The 16,746-nt window shown below is 40.2% G+C and overlaps 1 protein-coding gene across 11 annotated transcripts in view; it reads right to left on the reverse strand.

Annotated features, from left to right (window-relative positions):
- CSNK1G3 (casein kinase 1 gamma 3) overlaps positions 1-15,774 on the reverse strand; it is a 116,114-nt gene extending 100,340 nt beyond the window's left edge. For 5 of the 11 annotated variants that reach the window (XM_019964632.2, XM_019964633.2, XM_019964634.2 and 2 more), the window contains exon 1: positions 15,368-15,774. The gene's annotated coding sequence lies outside the window, so the exon portion shown is untranslated. Of the gene's footprint in view, positions 1-457; positions 13,998-15,367 lie in introns of those variants that run through there. The other 6 variants (XM_019964637.2, XM_019964639.2, XM_070793245.1 and 3 more) reach the window with 5 other exon arrangements.
- Between the last annotated feature and the right edge of the window lie 972 nt (positions 15,775-16,746).

Below are 16,746 nucleotides of genomic sequence, written 5' to 3' on the forward strand. Positions count from 1 at the left end.
CGCATGACAGCACAGTTTGTAATTGATGTTTAGAATGAGAACTGGGCATCAGCAAGATCTGAATATGCTTAGAAAACACTGAGAAAAACAGTACTACTGTGTAAAGTTTACCATTTAAAACAATGTTAATAAAATATTTAACTATAAATACAAACTTCTAATTCATCTAACAGGTTGTTCCCTAATAATACCAGATAAATGAGAAAACACTTCAGGAAAGTCAGCAGCTATTTCATGCATGGTTCCCATAACAAAGTTACATTCTTTCTTAACTACAGTGCTTGTTTCCTAATTTATAAAAATGTTATTAAAAACAACAGTTTAATGTAGGCAAAGGCCTCAGATTTAAAACAGTCATTCAAGGGTATTAGCATTTGAAAATTCCAATTATGAAGTTAATATTGTCAACCCTCATTGCAGAAAGGGCTTATCAGTATAGTTAGTGTCGGCTGCTTACTTGTGTCTGACTGTAGACCGCCAGGCTCCTCTGTCCATGGAATTCTCCAAGGAAGAATACTGAAATGGGTAACCATTTCCTTCTCCAGGGGACGTTCCCAATCCAGTAATCAAACCCAGGTCTCTCCTGCACTGTAGGCAGATTCTTTACTGTCTGAGCTACAAGGGAAGCCCCTAACTAGTATAATCGACAGTAAATCATAAATATGTTGACTTCTACAAAACTGTGGAATGGAACATGTAACAGGTGACAGAAACTGGCTGAAAGGACAACCACTTCTCCGTGAGAAGGATTTTCTTCTGCCTAGTTCAAACCAAAAGAATCCGTCCCCAAAGTAGTGCTATAAACCTGAAGACAGAGACAGAATTGATCCAAAGGCACCTTAATCCCCAATATGAACACCAGGGTTAAGGCCTAGATTTTTGCTTTTTGTTTTGCTTTTTTTTTTTTTACAAAGATCAGGGCTGCATGATCTTAGCAAGAAAAAATAGTTCCAAACCATACGGAAGATTGCATTCACTGAAAAGTGAGACTCCCCAAAATCACTATCTCCAACAGATCTACAACTATAAAAATATCATGTTCAGAATTAAATGTTATTGTCAAGATATTCTGGTATACAATCAAACCAACAAATTACTAGAGTAACTCAATACAGCCAATTTAAATTTTAGGAACTGATTATTAGTGGAACTCTCCTACATTACTGGTGGGAATACAAAATGCTTTAGAAAACAGTTTGACAGCTTGCTATAAAGTTAAACATACACTTGCCATCTGTGTGTGTTAGTTGCTCAGTCGTGTCTGACTCTTTAAGACCCCATGGACTGTAGCTTGCCAGGCTCCTCGGTCCATGGGATTTTCCAGGCAAGAATATTGGAGTGGATTGCCACTTTCTTCTTCAGGGGGTCTTCCCAACCCGGGGATTGAACCCAGGTCTCCCACATTGCAGCAGACTCTTTACCGTCTGAGCCACCAGGAAAGCCATACTTGCCATATGACCTAACAATTCCCCTAGAAAGCTACCCAAGAGAAATAAAAACTTAGATTCACACACAAAAACAAAACCACATACAAAGTTTTGTGGCAGCTGTATCCATGATCACAAAAACTAGAAACAAGTACTTCAACTGGTGAATGGATAAATATGCTCAAGTATATCCATTATGATGGATTATTGCTTAGCAGCAAATAGAAACCACTGATACACACTACAACATGGATGAAACTCAAATGCATTCTGCACTGTGGAAGAGAGATTTAGAAGGCTACACACCACATGATTCCATTTACATGGTATTTGGCAAAAGTATAGAAAGAGAGCAGTGGTTGTTGGGGCTAGAGTGGGAGAAGGGCTTAAGTACAAATGGGCAGCATGAGAGAATACTCTAGGGTGATAAAACTGCTTTCTAATTTGCCTGTGATGGGGAGTGAAGTTTGCTGTGTGAACTTAAAAGAGAGAGAAAAACTTTAATATAAAAAATATCTTAAAATCATAATTAACTGAAATGCTCAAAAAAATAGAATATTTCCTTTAAATTGTCCAGCTAGCCCATGAATGCTTTTCATTTCAAAAATCTTTCTATAATGTATCTCTCTACTCTTAAGCCTGAGAAAGTCAGTCAGAGGGTTGGTTTATTACTTTATTTAAACTAGGCCCAATTTACTTGTTTGAAGTTTGTCTTATACAACTGTGATGATGCAAACTAAACTGGTCTGGGATGAGTATGGTGCCTCAGGAGGGATTTAATTAATGAAGGTTCTTCCATGTTAAAATTCTCCCTACAAAAAAAAAAAAAAAATTCTCCCTAATAAAAGATGAAATGATTAATCTATTCAACAAACAAGCAATCATTAGAGGCCTATTACATACCAAACACAGGAAATACAAATGGCAAATAAAACCATCACAATCCCTGACATCACATAGCTTAGACAAACCATACACAAGGTTAAATCTGTCCTCCAGGAGAATCGCAGTGCTTTCAGGGGACACAGCAGGTGCACCATAACTAAGCACGCTGTGTGTGCTTAGCCCCTTGGTCGGGTCGACTCTTTGAAACCCCATGGACTGGAGCCCGCCAGGCTCCTCCGTCCATGGGATGGGATTGCCCAGGCAAGAATACTAGAGTGGGTTGCCATTTCCTTCTCCAGGGGAGCTTCCCAACCCAGGGATTGAAACTGCATCTCCCACACTGCAGGCAGATTCCTCACCAGTGAGCCACCATGGAAGAGGTCTAAATTTCCCATTAAGATTTACACCTTAAGGTGTCTAGTGTCATGGCAAACACAAAAAGACATGGACCACAGTGCTCACCATTACCCTTCAGTATCTAAGGATGGAAAGAAAGCAAAGATTATACACACAGAACACTATCCATGCACAGCAGTGCAATAATCACTCCCCTATAGAAAGGTCCTCGTTAGGGAAAGAGAATGTGCACATTTACTTCTGTCACCTTTTCAGCAAACAAATTTCTGTATTTTTCTGATACAGAATACCGTAAGTATAAACTTCTCTGGCTGAGGAATATTATTTTAAAGGGAAGGGGGCAGGGAAGTAATCAAGAAAAAAAGAAACAGGATGGGGGGGGGGGAGAGAAGCCAGAGTAGGTATGAAGATTTTTGCAGTGAACTCTTAAAAACAAATTAAGGAAGTTTAAGGAAACTAAAACAGAGGCACTGCAACCACACCCCTTCTACTTTCTGTTATGAAAAAGGAAGCCAAGATATTAAAAAAAAAAAAAAAGATGGGTGCCTGCAGGTGCTGTGGCATGAAATTACCATGAGTTACAGAGGTAAACTTACATAATGCCAAGGACCAAAGAGAGTGTGATGAATGCTCAGCTATGCTGAAGTTACCCGAAACATTGTCCATCTCAAGCATCCTAATTACACAACGCTTCTGGGACCACAATGGGCCCCACAAGACTCGGTTGTCGAAAAACCAGAAAAGCTTTCAACAACTGCTAAAGAAATAAACCCAGATTAAAACAAAGTGCCTCTTGGTATCCACATACTTACAACTGTAAAAAGCAAGAGAAGTCTACCAGGATCTTACTCAAACTCCATCTCAGAGGAGTAAGATACTGAGTAGTTCCTATCCTAAGCAAATGACAGAAGCAAATCAATGCCGTTTCACAGTTCCTTTTCCAAAGTTCTTGCAGCTAATCATTCTGGAACTCAGAATTTCAGGGCATTTTTGACAGGTGATACAGTGTGTAAACACTATGTACTTTGAAATACCCACAGAGAAAGCAGAATGGCACAGAGAAGTCTGAGACAGCACTGTGACTAAACATTTACTATTTCTGCAGTGAAACCCACAGTCACGTGAAATAAAAGACAGTTAACAAGATTTGGGAATAAAACCAATTTGTGTCATATATACCAAAAAAAATTGTTTTTGTTTTCAGGGCATTTAGGATGTCAAAACTATTGATAAGAAATTGTGGTCCTGTTGAAGAGTACCCATTAATCCATTACTAATTATATGTGCAAGATATAACTGGTAACCTCTTTATCATGGCTTTTACTGTAGTATATTGATGAACTCAAAATAATTCTAAAAGTCTCCCAATGGTTCACACACAGTATCTCCTCTACACTCTGCTGTGCTGTGCTTAGACACTCAGTTGTGTTCGACTCTTTGCAACCCCGTGAACCATAGCCCACCAGGCTCTTCTGTCATGGGGACTCTCCAGGCAGAAATACTGGAGTGGGTTGCCATGCTGTCCTCCAGGAGATCTTCCCAACCCAGGGATCCAACTCAGGTCTCCTGCATTACAGGCAGATTCTTTACCAGCTGAGCTCCCAAGGAAGCCCCCTACACTGTACCCACTCTTAAATTTCTCTACCACAAATTCTCCTATCAGGGCAGTTTACAAATATCTAACCATTGACATTGATAGAAAAAAATGCCACATCCAAATTTGCCACTATGAAAAAAATGTTCATTGAATGGAATTTAATGTATTAAACTCACAAAATGGCTTGCTCTCATTCTGTCATAAGAAAAATGCTATAACCAGTAACAGTGTTCCTGACCTAGGGAGGAGCAGTAAATGAGTCACCTTGGAACCTGATTTCCCATAAATGACAAGATACAATAACCATAAAACCCTAGTATCATAGTGTACTTACAAGTATACATTTACTGACTATATCTGATATAAGTAATATACTACATTCACAATATACTATAACTGAAGTACTAAACTATCTCCACCAACGGGAAAAACAGAAACAATACCTCATCAACAATGGTAAAAAAGAGTAAAGCAGAAGTACAATTACACTAAAATACCATTAAGGCTCCTTCCATGCTTATGTTCCATGAAAAATACAACTCAACAATATTGCAAATATGATAAATATAACCCAAAACTAATCAAATTTTGATGAGTAACATTCTTACACTAACTTTAAAGACAGGATTGCTTTTATCACTTAGGTTTCTTAAGATTTTGAGAGGAATAAGGACACTACACGTAATGACCAAGGGTTCAATCCAAAAAAGAAGATGTAACAATTATAAATATATACCCAACACAGGCTTCCCACGTGGCTTAGTGAGTAAAGAACCCGCCTGCCGGCGCAGAAGACGCAGGAGATTTGGGTTTGATCCCTGGTCAGGAAGATTCCTGGCGGAGGGCATGGGAACTCACTCCAGTATTCTTGCCTGGATAATCCCATGGACAGAGGAGCCTGGCAGGCTACAGTCGACAGGGTAGCAAAGAGCTGGACACGACTGAAGCGACTGAGCATACACGCACACATGCACCCAACAAAGGAGCAGCTCAATATGTGAGGCAAATACTAACAACAATAAAGAGAGAAAGTGATGGTAACAATAACAGTGGGGGACTTTAATACCCACTTTCACCAATGGACAGATCATCCAGCAAAAAATCAGTAAGGAAACACACTTATATGACACTTTTAGAAGAGTTGGACTTAATTGATATTTAAAGAGCATTTCATCCAAAAGCAGCAGACTACACATTCTTTCCAAGTACACATGGAACATTCTCCAGGTGCCTTAATTTAATCTGATAAATTTCCTTTAACAAATTTTCCAAATGTCAAAACTCCACTAATTGTGGTGCCATACTATTCAAAAGATGCTAATGAACAAGCAATACAGTAGCCTAAGGATTCTGAGTGTGAAACCCTAAAGAGAACTCACTTCACTAACCTGTTCCTCTTGCATATATTTTCTATGCATTTCTTTCTTATCTTTACACCTCCATCCCTGATTTAAAAGACAATCTGAAAGTAAAAGGAAGTCATTTTTTCAAAAAGAGCTAAGAGATACACATAAAAAATGAAATGAGTCATTTTTAACCCTGAAGTACATTGGAATCACCTGTAGAAATCCTAAAATAGATCAACACCCTGGCCCCATAGCCAGATTCAACAGCATGGGTAGAATCCCAATATCTGTCATTTTTTGAAACTCCACAGAAAATGTTAATGTGAAGTCAGGGCTGAGAACCACTGGAACAAGCTGCCTTCTCTACAACCTCTTTCTCTCATCTACTCATAAGTATTAGCACTCCCAGCCCTATAGCAAGGACTGAAAGCACCATCTTTAAAATTGCCCAATTTTGTTCTCTTCTTTATTCTGTCACAGAAAAAAAAAATTATTAATTTTCAGTTGGGAGATTTTTTAAAAAGTAAATATAGTAAAATTTATTTTAACTTATTTGATGTTCTCATTCCCAGTGCTCAGAACTTTATTGTTCAGTCAGCCTTCAAAAAACAACTTTCATTAGTAGAGTATTTAGATTAACAGAATATAAACACACAACACGTATTTCAATAATCAACTTTCAACAGACTATCAAAAAATACTCAAAAAAATAAGTTTCAAGGGCTGATTACATTGCTATTTTAACTACCCTAATATTTTCAGAATCTTAAATATATTAAGAAATACTATCAATAATATGTCCTGACATTCATATGACAGAAAACAAATTCAGTAAATAGTCTACCATTTTTTAAAAATAAAAACTGGCATTACGTGATTCCACATCTTTAAGATTTACACTTTGGGAGGTGGGAGGGTGGGTGGTGCAGAAATGTTAATATTGTTTTCAGATCCCTGGAACAAAAGAATATAAAATACTGTTTCATAAAAATATACATCTACAAATACCAGTTTCTTTTTCAAGTGTCTCACCAACTATTGATACCTACTAGTTTCACCTCCAAAACAATGCTAGGTTATTTTTACATGCCCAACTAGGATTGTATGAAAAGGCTTTATAGTCATATATATATTGAAATATCAGGCATTTTCTCTTCCTGTAACATTACCTACTATATTCGCCTGAAAGTATTCATTGCAATAAGTATTTCACAGAAATAGAAAATAAACATGACACAGACTGGGTGTAAGGGGAAAAATAAATTTTCACTTCCCTTTTTATTAAAGGAAATTCTGACTGTAACTTTGACTCCAATATATCATACTCTGATGCCCTGCCAAGTATACCACCTGAAGTCAAAAACTAAACAAGTTTAAAATAGATAACACAATTAATAATTACAAAAATTCAGAAGTCTACTACTTTTATAAAATGTTCTTGTACCATATGGTATCATACAGCTAATTTCAACTTAAAATTTTAAGAAACATAATTTTAACAAGCCCAGTTTTTTAAATAAAGGCTATTACAATGCAACAGTGCATTCAGTGCATACTCTATTCAAGGTAATTTACAATGAAAGTGGACTATGGTAAATTCTAGGTTGGAGAAAACATCCCATCCCCAAATTTTATTTTCTTCCCTCAAATGAAAAACTCAGTATTTTTTTCTGATGGTCAAATAATGCACAATCATAGCTGAAAACCCAAACGATACAGAAAAGTATAAAAAGTGTAAAAATAAAAATCATCCCAAATCTATTTATAAATGTCATTAACATCCTTCCAGGGGATGGATGGATTTACTCTGTATGTTTACAACAACAATGCAGGGATTAGAATTACCATAATTAATGTATACTAATTATGTATTTATACATACATGTATTTCCATATATGTCCCCATAAACACACACACACACACACAATTTCTTTCTTTCACACATACAATAAAGAAATCTTTAAGATAACTTTCTTGAAACTAAAAATACAAGAACTGTTCCAAGCACTCAGTCTGCTTCTGCCTTTCCATTTCAGCAGGCCAGGTTTGAGGTTACTTTGTGTGGGGAGGCGGGGGGAGGGAGGGGAAATCCAAGTGTGCTGTTTTTGTGGGCTGCTTGAGGGAAGATTAAAAGATTTGTCTGTTTGCTTGTTTTATTTAAACACATATGCACACAAACACACACATACATATACACTTCAACTCTGGCTAAAATTTTCCAAACCCTGAGAACTTTAAAGGTTCTTGGCTGACTGCTTTATATAACTAGCCCATGGTCCTGAGCAAAATTGCAAAATACACAAATTTTTTCACAGCCTCTCCCCTTTTGGTTAGAAAGAGAATCAACCTATCAACCTATCAATGAGGATAGGAGGGTTCTATTAACCAGGTACGTGACAAGCATTTCAACCTTCCACAATTCAGTTATAAAAGTCTGTGATTCTCCTCTGGCCCTATAATTTTCAGGGGGGCGGCAGAGGGTGGGTGGCTGTAGTCAAGATAATATAACACCCATCTTTCCCTCCTACTTCAAAGAGATTCGTTGACTCAAAATAAACCAACCATTTCTGACTGATAAATTCCCATTTCCTCAAGGCATCTTACTCTCCTCCAGGTGTCACAAAGAAGTCTGATAAAATCAAAGATGTCGGGCAAGTTTTGTCCAGGAAGGAGGGCAACAACACACCAAAAAATTTAAATAAGTTTAGAGGTACAAGTTTTTAAAGTTAAAATAGCCCTATGAAAGTTAAAATAGCTTTTTTCCATGAAAAAAGTAATACTCAATTTTACTGACTCGAAAGTCAGTAAGAAACTAGCAGTGTTTTCAGCTCCTAAAATATTCATACCTGAGCATATTTAAGACAGTCACATAGAAACAGCTTTCTAATCTTTGATCTGTTACATTTGCACAACACTTTAAAGTTCAAAGTGCATTTGTATGCATTATTTATTTTCATCCTTTAAACAAGTAGATGTGGTGGTCACTATTGATTGCCTCTATAACATCCATTTCCCCCATATTCTTCCTTCCCACAGTTTTTTAGAACATCCTCCCTCCACCATGTAACTCAGGGAAATGTGACCCCATCCCCAACTGCAGGGACTATATCCTGAATAGTAGAAACTCACTACAGTAACCCTGTTCCCCGTGTCATAACTGGTTTAGAAGTGTATGTGATCTAATTCCGGTCAATAAAATATGATGAGGGACTTCCCTGGTGGTATGGTGTATAAGAATCTGCCTGCCAACGCAGGGGACACCGGTTCTATCCACAGTCCAGGAACATCCCACATCCCGCGGAGCAACTAAGACGGCCGCTGCGCCACAACTACTGAGCCTGCGCTCTAGAGCCCGAGAGCTGCAACTACCGAAGCCCACGCATTTAGACCCGGTGCTCAGCCACAAGAGAAGCCAGAGCAATGAGAAGCCCACGCACTTAGACCCGGTGCTCAGCCACAAGAGAAGCCAGAGCAATGAGAAGCCCACGCACCGCAACGAAGAGTAGCCCCTGCTCACCTCAACTAGAGAAAGCCCATGCGAGCAACAAAGACCCAACACAGCCAAAAGAAACAAAAACTTAAGGGAAAAAAAAAAAAACAGGAAGGCGAAAGTATGCAGGTAGGCTTGTGCAAAAGATGTCCTGGCCAACGCACCAGGATCCTGCTACCAGTAGCAGGAAGAACCCCATACACAGGGGAAAGCAGAGGCAAGTCAATTACACAGGAGCCAGCCAACACTCTGAAAAACTAGCCCTGCCTTCATACTTCAGTGTTCCATTTCAGAAGCTACTGCATTTCTGGTGTTGTAATGTGTGACACCAAGATAAATAGTATACCCCATCTACCTTTCCTTCTCCAACTTGGACCTTCTTCTCCTACACCTGCGTGCCTTCCTCTCCACTTGGGCTGAGCTAGACAGGAAAGGCGAGTAGTTACCATAAGCTGTTAAACCAGCACGCTTTGCACCAAGCTCAACAGCTCCTGGTATACATCAAGGGGATGGCATTTCCTCTTCCAAAGGACAATTTCCTCTACCAACTCACTCCTGCAGTCCCCACTCAGGTTGAGGAGATGGTGGAATTACAAATGGCTCTATCCATCCCTGACACTGTGTAACAGCTGAAAGAGAACACAGAAAATCAGATGAGGGACTGTATCAGGAAACAAGTGGATATCATGTGACTGGATAATTGAACAATTCATCCTAAAATATGAATGGCTGTATGCTCAGGAAGACCAGTATTTCTCTCTTTTTTAGAAGAGGATGCTGTTAAGTAAATCTCTGTGAGTATAAAAGAGGTGTTATTTCAGAAGTAGATACCTCTTTAATATATTATTGTTAACATACAGTTCATAAGTGAATTTTAAAAGGGAATCACAAAAAATCTACATACTTTAAACAGTTTAATGCCACCAACACTAAAACAATCACAAAACAGTCTTTAAATGCAGGTTGCCAAGGCCTTTCCTTCAAGCATAAGTCTACAGATTGTAGTCCTACTTTATTTTTCTTGCAAAAACCACACCCATAGTACATCACCTGTGATTTCCAGCTTCTGTCTCTTAAACATGGAAAGACATCTCACAACACTGAAAAGCAATTTTGCTGAAGAATCTTACTGTGAAATCTAAGATCTTTAGGGTTTTTTCCCCTAATCATTTAAGTTATTTCACCTAAAACTATTTTAACTATAATTGACTTCAACCACTCAATTACTCAACTGCTTTTCAAAGCAGCCACTGGGTCTCAAGATAAACACCTTTTTGCCTTCACAGTTCACTGAATAATGTTTCATTAAACTATGTAATTACAACAAGAGGTACAACTGCCATTAACTTGTATTCCCATCAGTTGCTGTATACCTTGTATACCTACCAAGAATCATTTGTCTTTGTAACAATTTGTTGGGTACAAAGATAAATGATTCTTGGTATGTATACAAGGTATACAGCAACTGATGGGAATAAAAGTTCAAGAAACTAGAGGGTAGTCTACTGCCTTTTAATGTAGCATGGACATCAAACAGTAAATGAATGGAGAATACAACAATCTTCTGAGTGGGTTAGAGAGGTGAGTTCAGAGATTCTCCTGTAACAGGCTATCCCTAATAGTCTTTGCTGATTCTACACACCAATCAACCCTCTGACAACTCATATACATCAGCAACTTCTACATTTATGAGAAGACTTTCACAGTGCCTACTGTGTGCCAGGCATCACATCCTGGCACTTCATACCAGTTTTCTCAATCCTGATGAAAAATATAATGGCAGAGAAACTATCCGCACTCTTTTCAGCTAACGAAAGCAGTTCAGCACCTAATCAGCTAAATATATGTAATAAATTTGAATACAGTTAAAAGTCTGACAACTCACTGAAGGAAAAAAACGTTAGAAACTTGTGTTTAAGAAAGAGGGCATCTATCATGAGATTTTTACCTAATTACAGTAAAAGCTGTAAAAAAAAAAAAAGTGGATATGGTATAGTCATTGGATATAAGTTATAGATTTTCATCAAATTAAATTATAACTATGTGATATGTCATTAGTAAAGAAAATGATCAAAATGTGTCTTATCTACCAAATACACAAATACTTCACGTTCAGAACTAAGACGATAAGGGATAAGAAGGAGAGACTATAACCAGTCACTTAATATGGTTAAAGAACAAATCACTATGCATCTTTCTTACATCCCATAATAGAAAGGAACCCAAACATTCACAGTTCCTAAATCTCAACTTTGAGAAGGGAGCTGGAAAGACCATGGCTAACAGCAGTCTCCACTGTCTCTAAAACTTACCCATCTCCACGTTTCTGTCTCATTCCATGTTTCCTGACTAGTTCAGAGGCTCTCCAAAGTCACTTTACATTAATAGATAATACACACTTGATCTCTACATATTAATAATCCCATGTATGGTTCTTTCCTATAGATTATCACAAAAACGATACTCTGCAGTAGCTTAAGTTACTAGAACCATATTTTCTGCTCCTAGAGAGTCTACGATTAGAAAACTACAGATATCCCCAAACCACCATTTCCAAAGAAATTACATCTTAGAAAAACAACACCCAAACACATATTAAAAACATTACTCAGTACCGCTAAATGCCAACTGCATAAGAGAAGACAAAAAGGAAGATGATAGAAGATTAGGGAAGATATCACTGGTCTAACACTGCAAAGTCAGAAAAAAAAAATGATTTAAATATGCCCTCTGCTACTCCCAAGATACACCTTAAACAGGATGCTTAAATTCTAGAAGACCGTTTCCTACTGTCGAAAGCAAGCGGTATACCACCTAACTCATAGAGCTGTCTTATAACAGTATCATTTAAGGTCCACAGACAAAGTGAGCATTTAATAAAGTGTAACAGGTACTGCTATTATTGGGAGATTTGAGATACAAATTCAGTTATAAAGTTAAGTCCTTGTTGAACACTAAGAAGGGAACAGTTAGTAAGAACTATCAATCTCCCCTGCAACATGACTAGATGATTAAACACTGGTGTCGTAAGGGTGATATTTTTTAAGTACCCCTTTGATAATGATTAAATTGGGGGTTAAATTTTTTTAGAGTTGTTGATACTTAAGATGACTAAAAACCTTGTACATATTGATCCAGAACTGTGGAATTTTCTCATGTTGTCATCTTACTATTACAGCCAATTCTCGTCCTATATAGATTCCTCACATTTCACTTCATCCATAGCAAATCTCACCTTAAAATGTATTAACAATAATATAACTATCCAAAGACCTGTATTTTGTTGGTTATTATTTTCAAATTCCCTCTATGTAGTCTGTTATATTCTTTTAGCAAGCTCTTGGAAACTAAACCACTTGTTCCATTCTGAAAAAATATGAACCAAAAACCCATGCCAGAATGACGGTCTATTATCAGCATGAAGGGGATACAGAGGAGACCCAGAGAAGAAATGCAAAGATTCCCATTTCTTTCCAGGTCACATGTTTAAAAATCTAGCTTTATTTCATATAACCAACTGCCAGATTACCACACACTCATATCCAAAAGCAAGTCAAGAAATATGACAAAGCCATGTATAAACTGTTTCATATACTCTTCTGGCTCTCCTCTATTAGCATGAAGGATAACAAATTGACTATTCTGTTACACTTTGTTTCCTTTAAACTTACTAGCCTTATTTTTGGAGAAGGCAATGGCACCCCACTCCAGTACTGTTGCCTGGAAAATCCCATGGATGGAGGAGCCTGGTAGGCTGCAGTCCATGGGGTCGCACAGAGTCGGATACGACTGAAGCGACTTAGCAGCAGCAGCAGCCTTATTTTCATAGGTATTCCCTATCACCTTAGAATCTATACACTAGGATCTTCATATGGTGAACTGACTCATTTTTAAATACAAGGCATTCTAGATGTCCATGGACTGATCACCACCTAATTTTATAGCTTCATTTCCCATAAAGACTTCCTGGCACAGAGCCTTGCCTCCAGTTCAACAGGCCCCACCATACCAAACCAACATGTCCGTGCTCAACTGCTCCCTTCACCTACAAAAATACCGCCGCTACACACACTGAACCATTTTGACAATTAAAATATTTTAAGGCCTAAATGGAGTATTACCAGCTTTAAACTCATTTGTAATTCCCAGTCAAAAATTAGTCTCTCTGTCTCACACACACACACACCATCACCACCACCCCCACATTTCCGTACATCTCTAATAAGCCCCACAGGAGTCCTGTGTTGCAATTATTTCTGTGCATGTCTGCTTCTCCCTTAAAGGTAACTAACTGGATCTAATTCCTCTTCATGTGTCAACCCACTCTTTCATCCTCAACACACAGTAAAAGTCCCTTGCACAAAGTAAAGTTTCAGTCTGAACTAAACTATTCCTTTGTTTGAATCCTAGTTCTTTTATTTGAAGGAATAAATGCATTTCATGTGCTGAAGATTTTGTTAATAGTTAATGCTTGCAAATCTAACAATGAAAATGTCAATAATTATATAATTCATTAATTTTTAGGTTAACGACCTCTTGGTCAATGAGCACACTAAATCATAGTTAAAAAAAAAAATCATTTTCCAAGATTCCCCCAAAAATCTCATACACATCAACATTAAAGTTAAACTTTCTGTTCCCCATTCTAAGAAGAACTACTTATACCTGAGGCATATCCAGAAAAGGAAGCTCCCTGAATACCAAAGTGTCTATACACTCTGCTCTGAATCTATACAAAAGCTACGCAATTTATTTTATTACATCTTTCTTCCAATTCCCATAAATATGATTTTCATGTTTTGTACAAAATATATGGTTAATGTATATAAAATATGAATATAATCTTAGCTCAGAATATAGTTAGACCAAAAGTTTGAAGTTTGGGAATAATTATAAAATACACTAAGTACATCTCTCCACTTCCCTCCCCCCCCAAAAGTTACTAAGAATGTCACAAACCAGATTTGATTTTTGGTGGGAAATGTTTTCTTAAACTGGCCTCACATCTTGCAACTTTTATGATACTTTTCTTTCACAATTTGCTTATTTATAGGGAAAGCAAATATTCTTCAAAAACATACACATGCCTTTACTAGACATTTTTAATTTTAAAAAGTATTCTAAGTCAGATATAGCTTAACCTCTTTTACTATCTGTGTGGGCCAATGTCAATTCCTATCACAAGAAGTAACTGCAAACGTAAAAGAAATTAAGTACTGACTTTTTCTTAACTTACTAAAAATCAGTAGGTTTTTAACTGTCCAATTAAAGTCGATGTTCTAAAACCAAAGGTTAAAAAAGGGTCACTTGCTGACCAGCCTAGGCACTCATTACAACAGAGTTAAAACTAATTCGCACAATGGCAGCAACAGTAGCCATCTCCCACACACACTCTCTCCCACCCATTAACTTTTCCTCCTTCCCTGGGAGAACTGGAACCATCCTAACACAGGCCTAACTACCCCCACCCCAGAAGCAAACGCACATCTCCATCACCACCCCGCAGAAAAGAAACGTGGGGGCTGTGGACCAGGAAAGCCGACGCTTCTGTGTGTCACTTCCCCTAGCAAGTGGGATAAACAAACAAACCAGCACCCTAACAGTAACCAGCAGAGTAATTTTGTTCCCCCGACTAATGCCTTGGGTAAGTTTTGAGCAAAGTCAAAAGCTCCAACAAATAGGTAAATCCCTGCCCCCCACCCCAAACCTGGAAACAAATACCCTATCGGGAAGTTTCTCCCCGAAATGAATGCTAGCCCCTGATCCCTCCCTCCAGCCGACCGATAGCTCCCACCCTCTTGCCTAAAATGCCTACTCCAAAGAGAATTGTCTGGACAAAATCGAGGAGCGCTGGGGGGCTGCACTCCCGACCTCTCAACCCTCCTCGCAAAAGCCCCTGCCTTTTCCCACCTCGCCCACATCCCCGCGGTCCCCACTCGCGCCGCACCACTCGGGCAACTTCTGCGGCCAGCCCGGCCCGCCGCCCGCGGCCCCCTCCCTGCCCAGCGAGCCCGCGGCGCCCTCGCCCCCCGGCCGCGGCCCCCTCCGGTCCCGCGCCTCCGCGCCCCAGCCCGGGTCCTCTTCGCCCACCCCTTCCCGAGGCCCCCGCTGGCGGCGCCGCCCCCGCCGCACCCTACCCCACCCCACTCAGCCCCGGACCCCAGCCCGCCCAGCCCCACCCGGGCAGGAGGGCGCCGCGGCCGCGCCGAGGCTGCCGGCGGGCCGGGGCCGCCCAGCCAGGCGCCAACGCACAGGGGGCTTTACCTCAGAGGCGCGGCCGCCAGCGGCGGGTCGGTCCCGGGCGCGGGCGGCGCCCCCCGGTCCGTCAGTCAGTGGCGGCGGGGGCAGCGGCGGCGGCACATTGCACCCGCCGGCGGCCGGAGGAGGAAAGCGAGCCACGCAGGGAGGGAGCGAGCGAGGTAGAGGGGGAAGGAACGAGCGAGGGAGGTAACGCAGCTCGGCTCGGACTCGGTCCCCTCACTACTGCCGGTGCGTCCTACCGCCGCCTGTGGCCGGAGAGTCGCCGCCCGGGCCGCTGCTGTCGCCACCGATGCAGCCGGCAATGAATGCACAGCGGCGCCTCCTCGCTTATCCGGAGGTCAAACATCCTTCTGCCTCGGGCATCCGGATCGGCGCCGGACCCGGAAGTGAACGCTTGGGGAAAAAAAAAATAAAAAAGGGAAGCGTCTCTCCAGCGGCGGCCGCCCCTTGAGCTGCCCGCATCAGCGAAAAGAGCCGAGTACAGCCGAAGGTTACACCGACTTGCTCAGATTGGTCGGCTTGCCGACCGGAAGAAAAGCAGATTGTTCATTGGCTGGAAAGGCCTATAAAAGTCAAGCCACGCCCCCTCCCTACCTCCGCACCCGTGGTGCGTGTAGAGATCGTGGAGTAATTGTGGTTACGCGCCTGTTTCCCTGGGTGAGGCCTTGGGAGAAGAGGCTTGGGTAGGTCTGTGGCGAGAACTGGGAGAAAATCGCTCATGGTTTAGAGGAGGAATGAAAAGTCCCCCTCTGCATGAATGAGCAGAGAGCCTAAGGACGCCATTGTGCCAAGTCAGGTTGCCGAGGCTTTGCTGAGTGTGAGGAGCACACCCCTCCAGGTGCCAAAGAATTTGAAAGCCTGGGCTCAGGGAATGACATCACTGGATTGACGTTTTCCCCCACTTTTTTGTAACTCCAGTGCTATATCAAGGATTCAGACGCTTAGAAATATACATTGTGGCTCACGTTTGCATTCCATTTGCTGTCTATAGAGAAGTAATTTGTGAGCTCAAGTAATCCTCTCAACTATATAGTGTGGTAACTATTATAATTACTGGTATCTATGTATCTATCTATCTAACCAATCTCCTGAAATTCCTAGAAACCAAACATCACTCAACTCATCAAATTGAAACCGATTCTAAATTTGTTCTCCATCCAGTCCACTCTGCCCAAACAGGGAAGGCAGATTACATTCTTTTTCTTACGGTTGGTTATCTGGGATGAAAATACTTTATTATAGGAGACCTCTGTGGAAATCAATCCACCATGAAGGCATTGTAGAGGATTCTGATTTCTTGGAAACTGTCTAAAGTCCTTTCAAAAGTCAGACATAAAGGTGTGCATGAAGAAAAGTCAAACTTATTTTTATATTTTCAGTGT

Source organism: Bos indicus, chromosome 7 (genome assembly GCF_029378745.1).
Source record: "Bos indicus isolate NIAB-ARS_2022 breed Sahiwal x Tharparkar chromosome 7, NIAB-ARS_B.indTharparkar_mat_pri_1.0, whole genome shotgun sequence".
Taxonomy (NCBI): Eukaryota; Metazoa; Chordata; class Mammalia; order Artiodactyla; family Bovidae; genus Bos; species Bos indicus.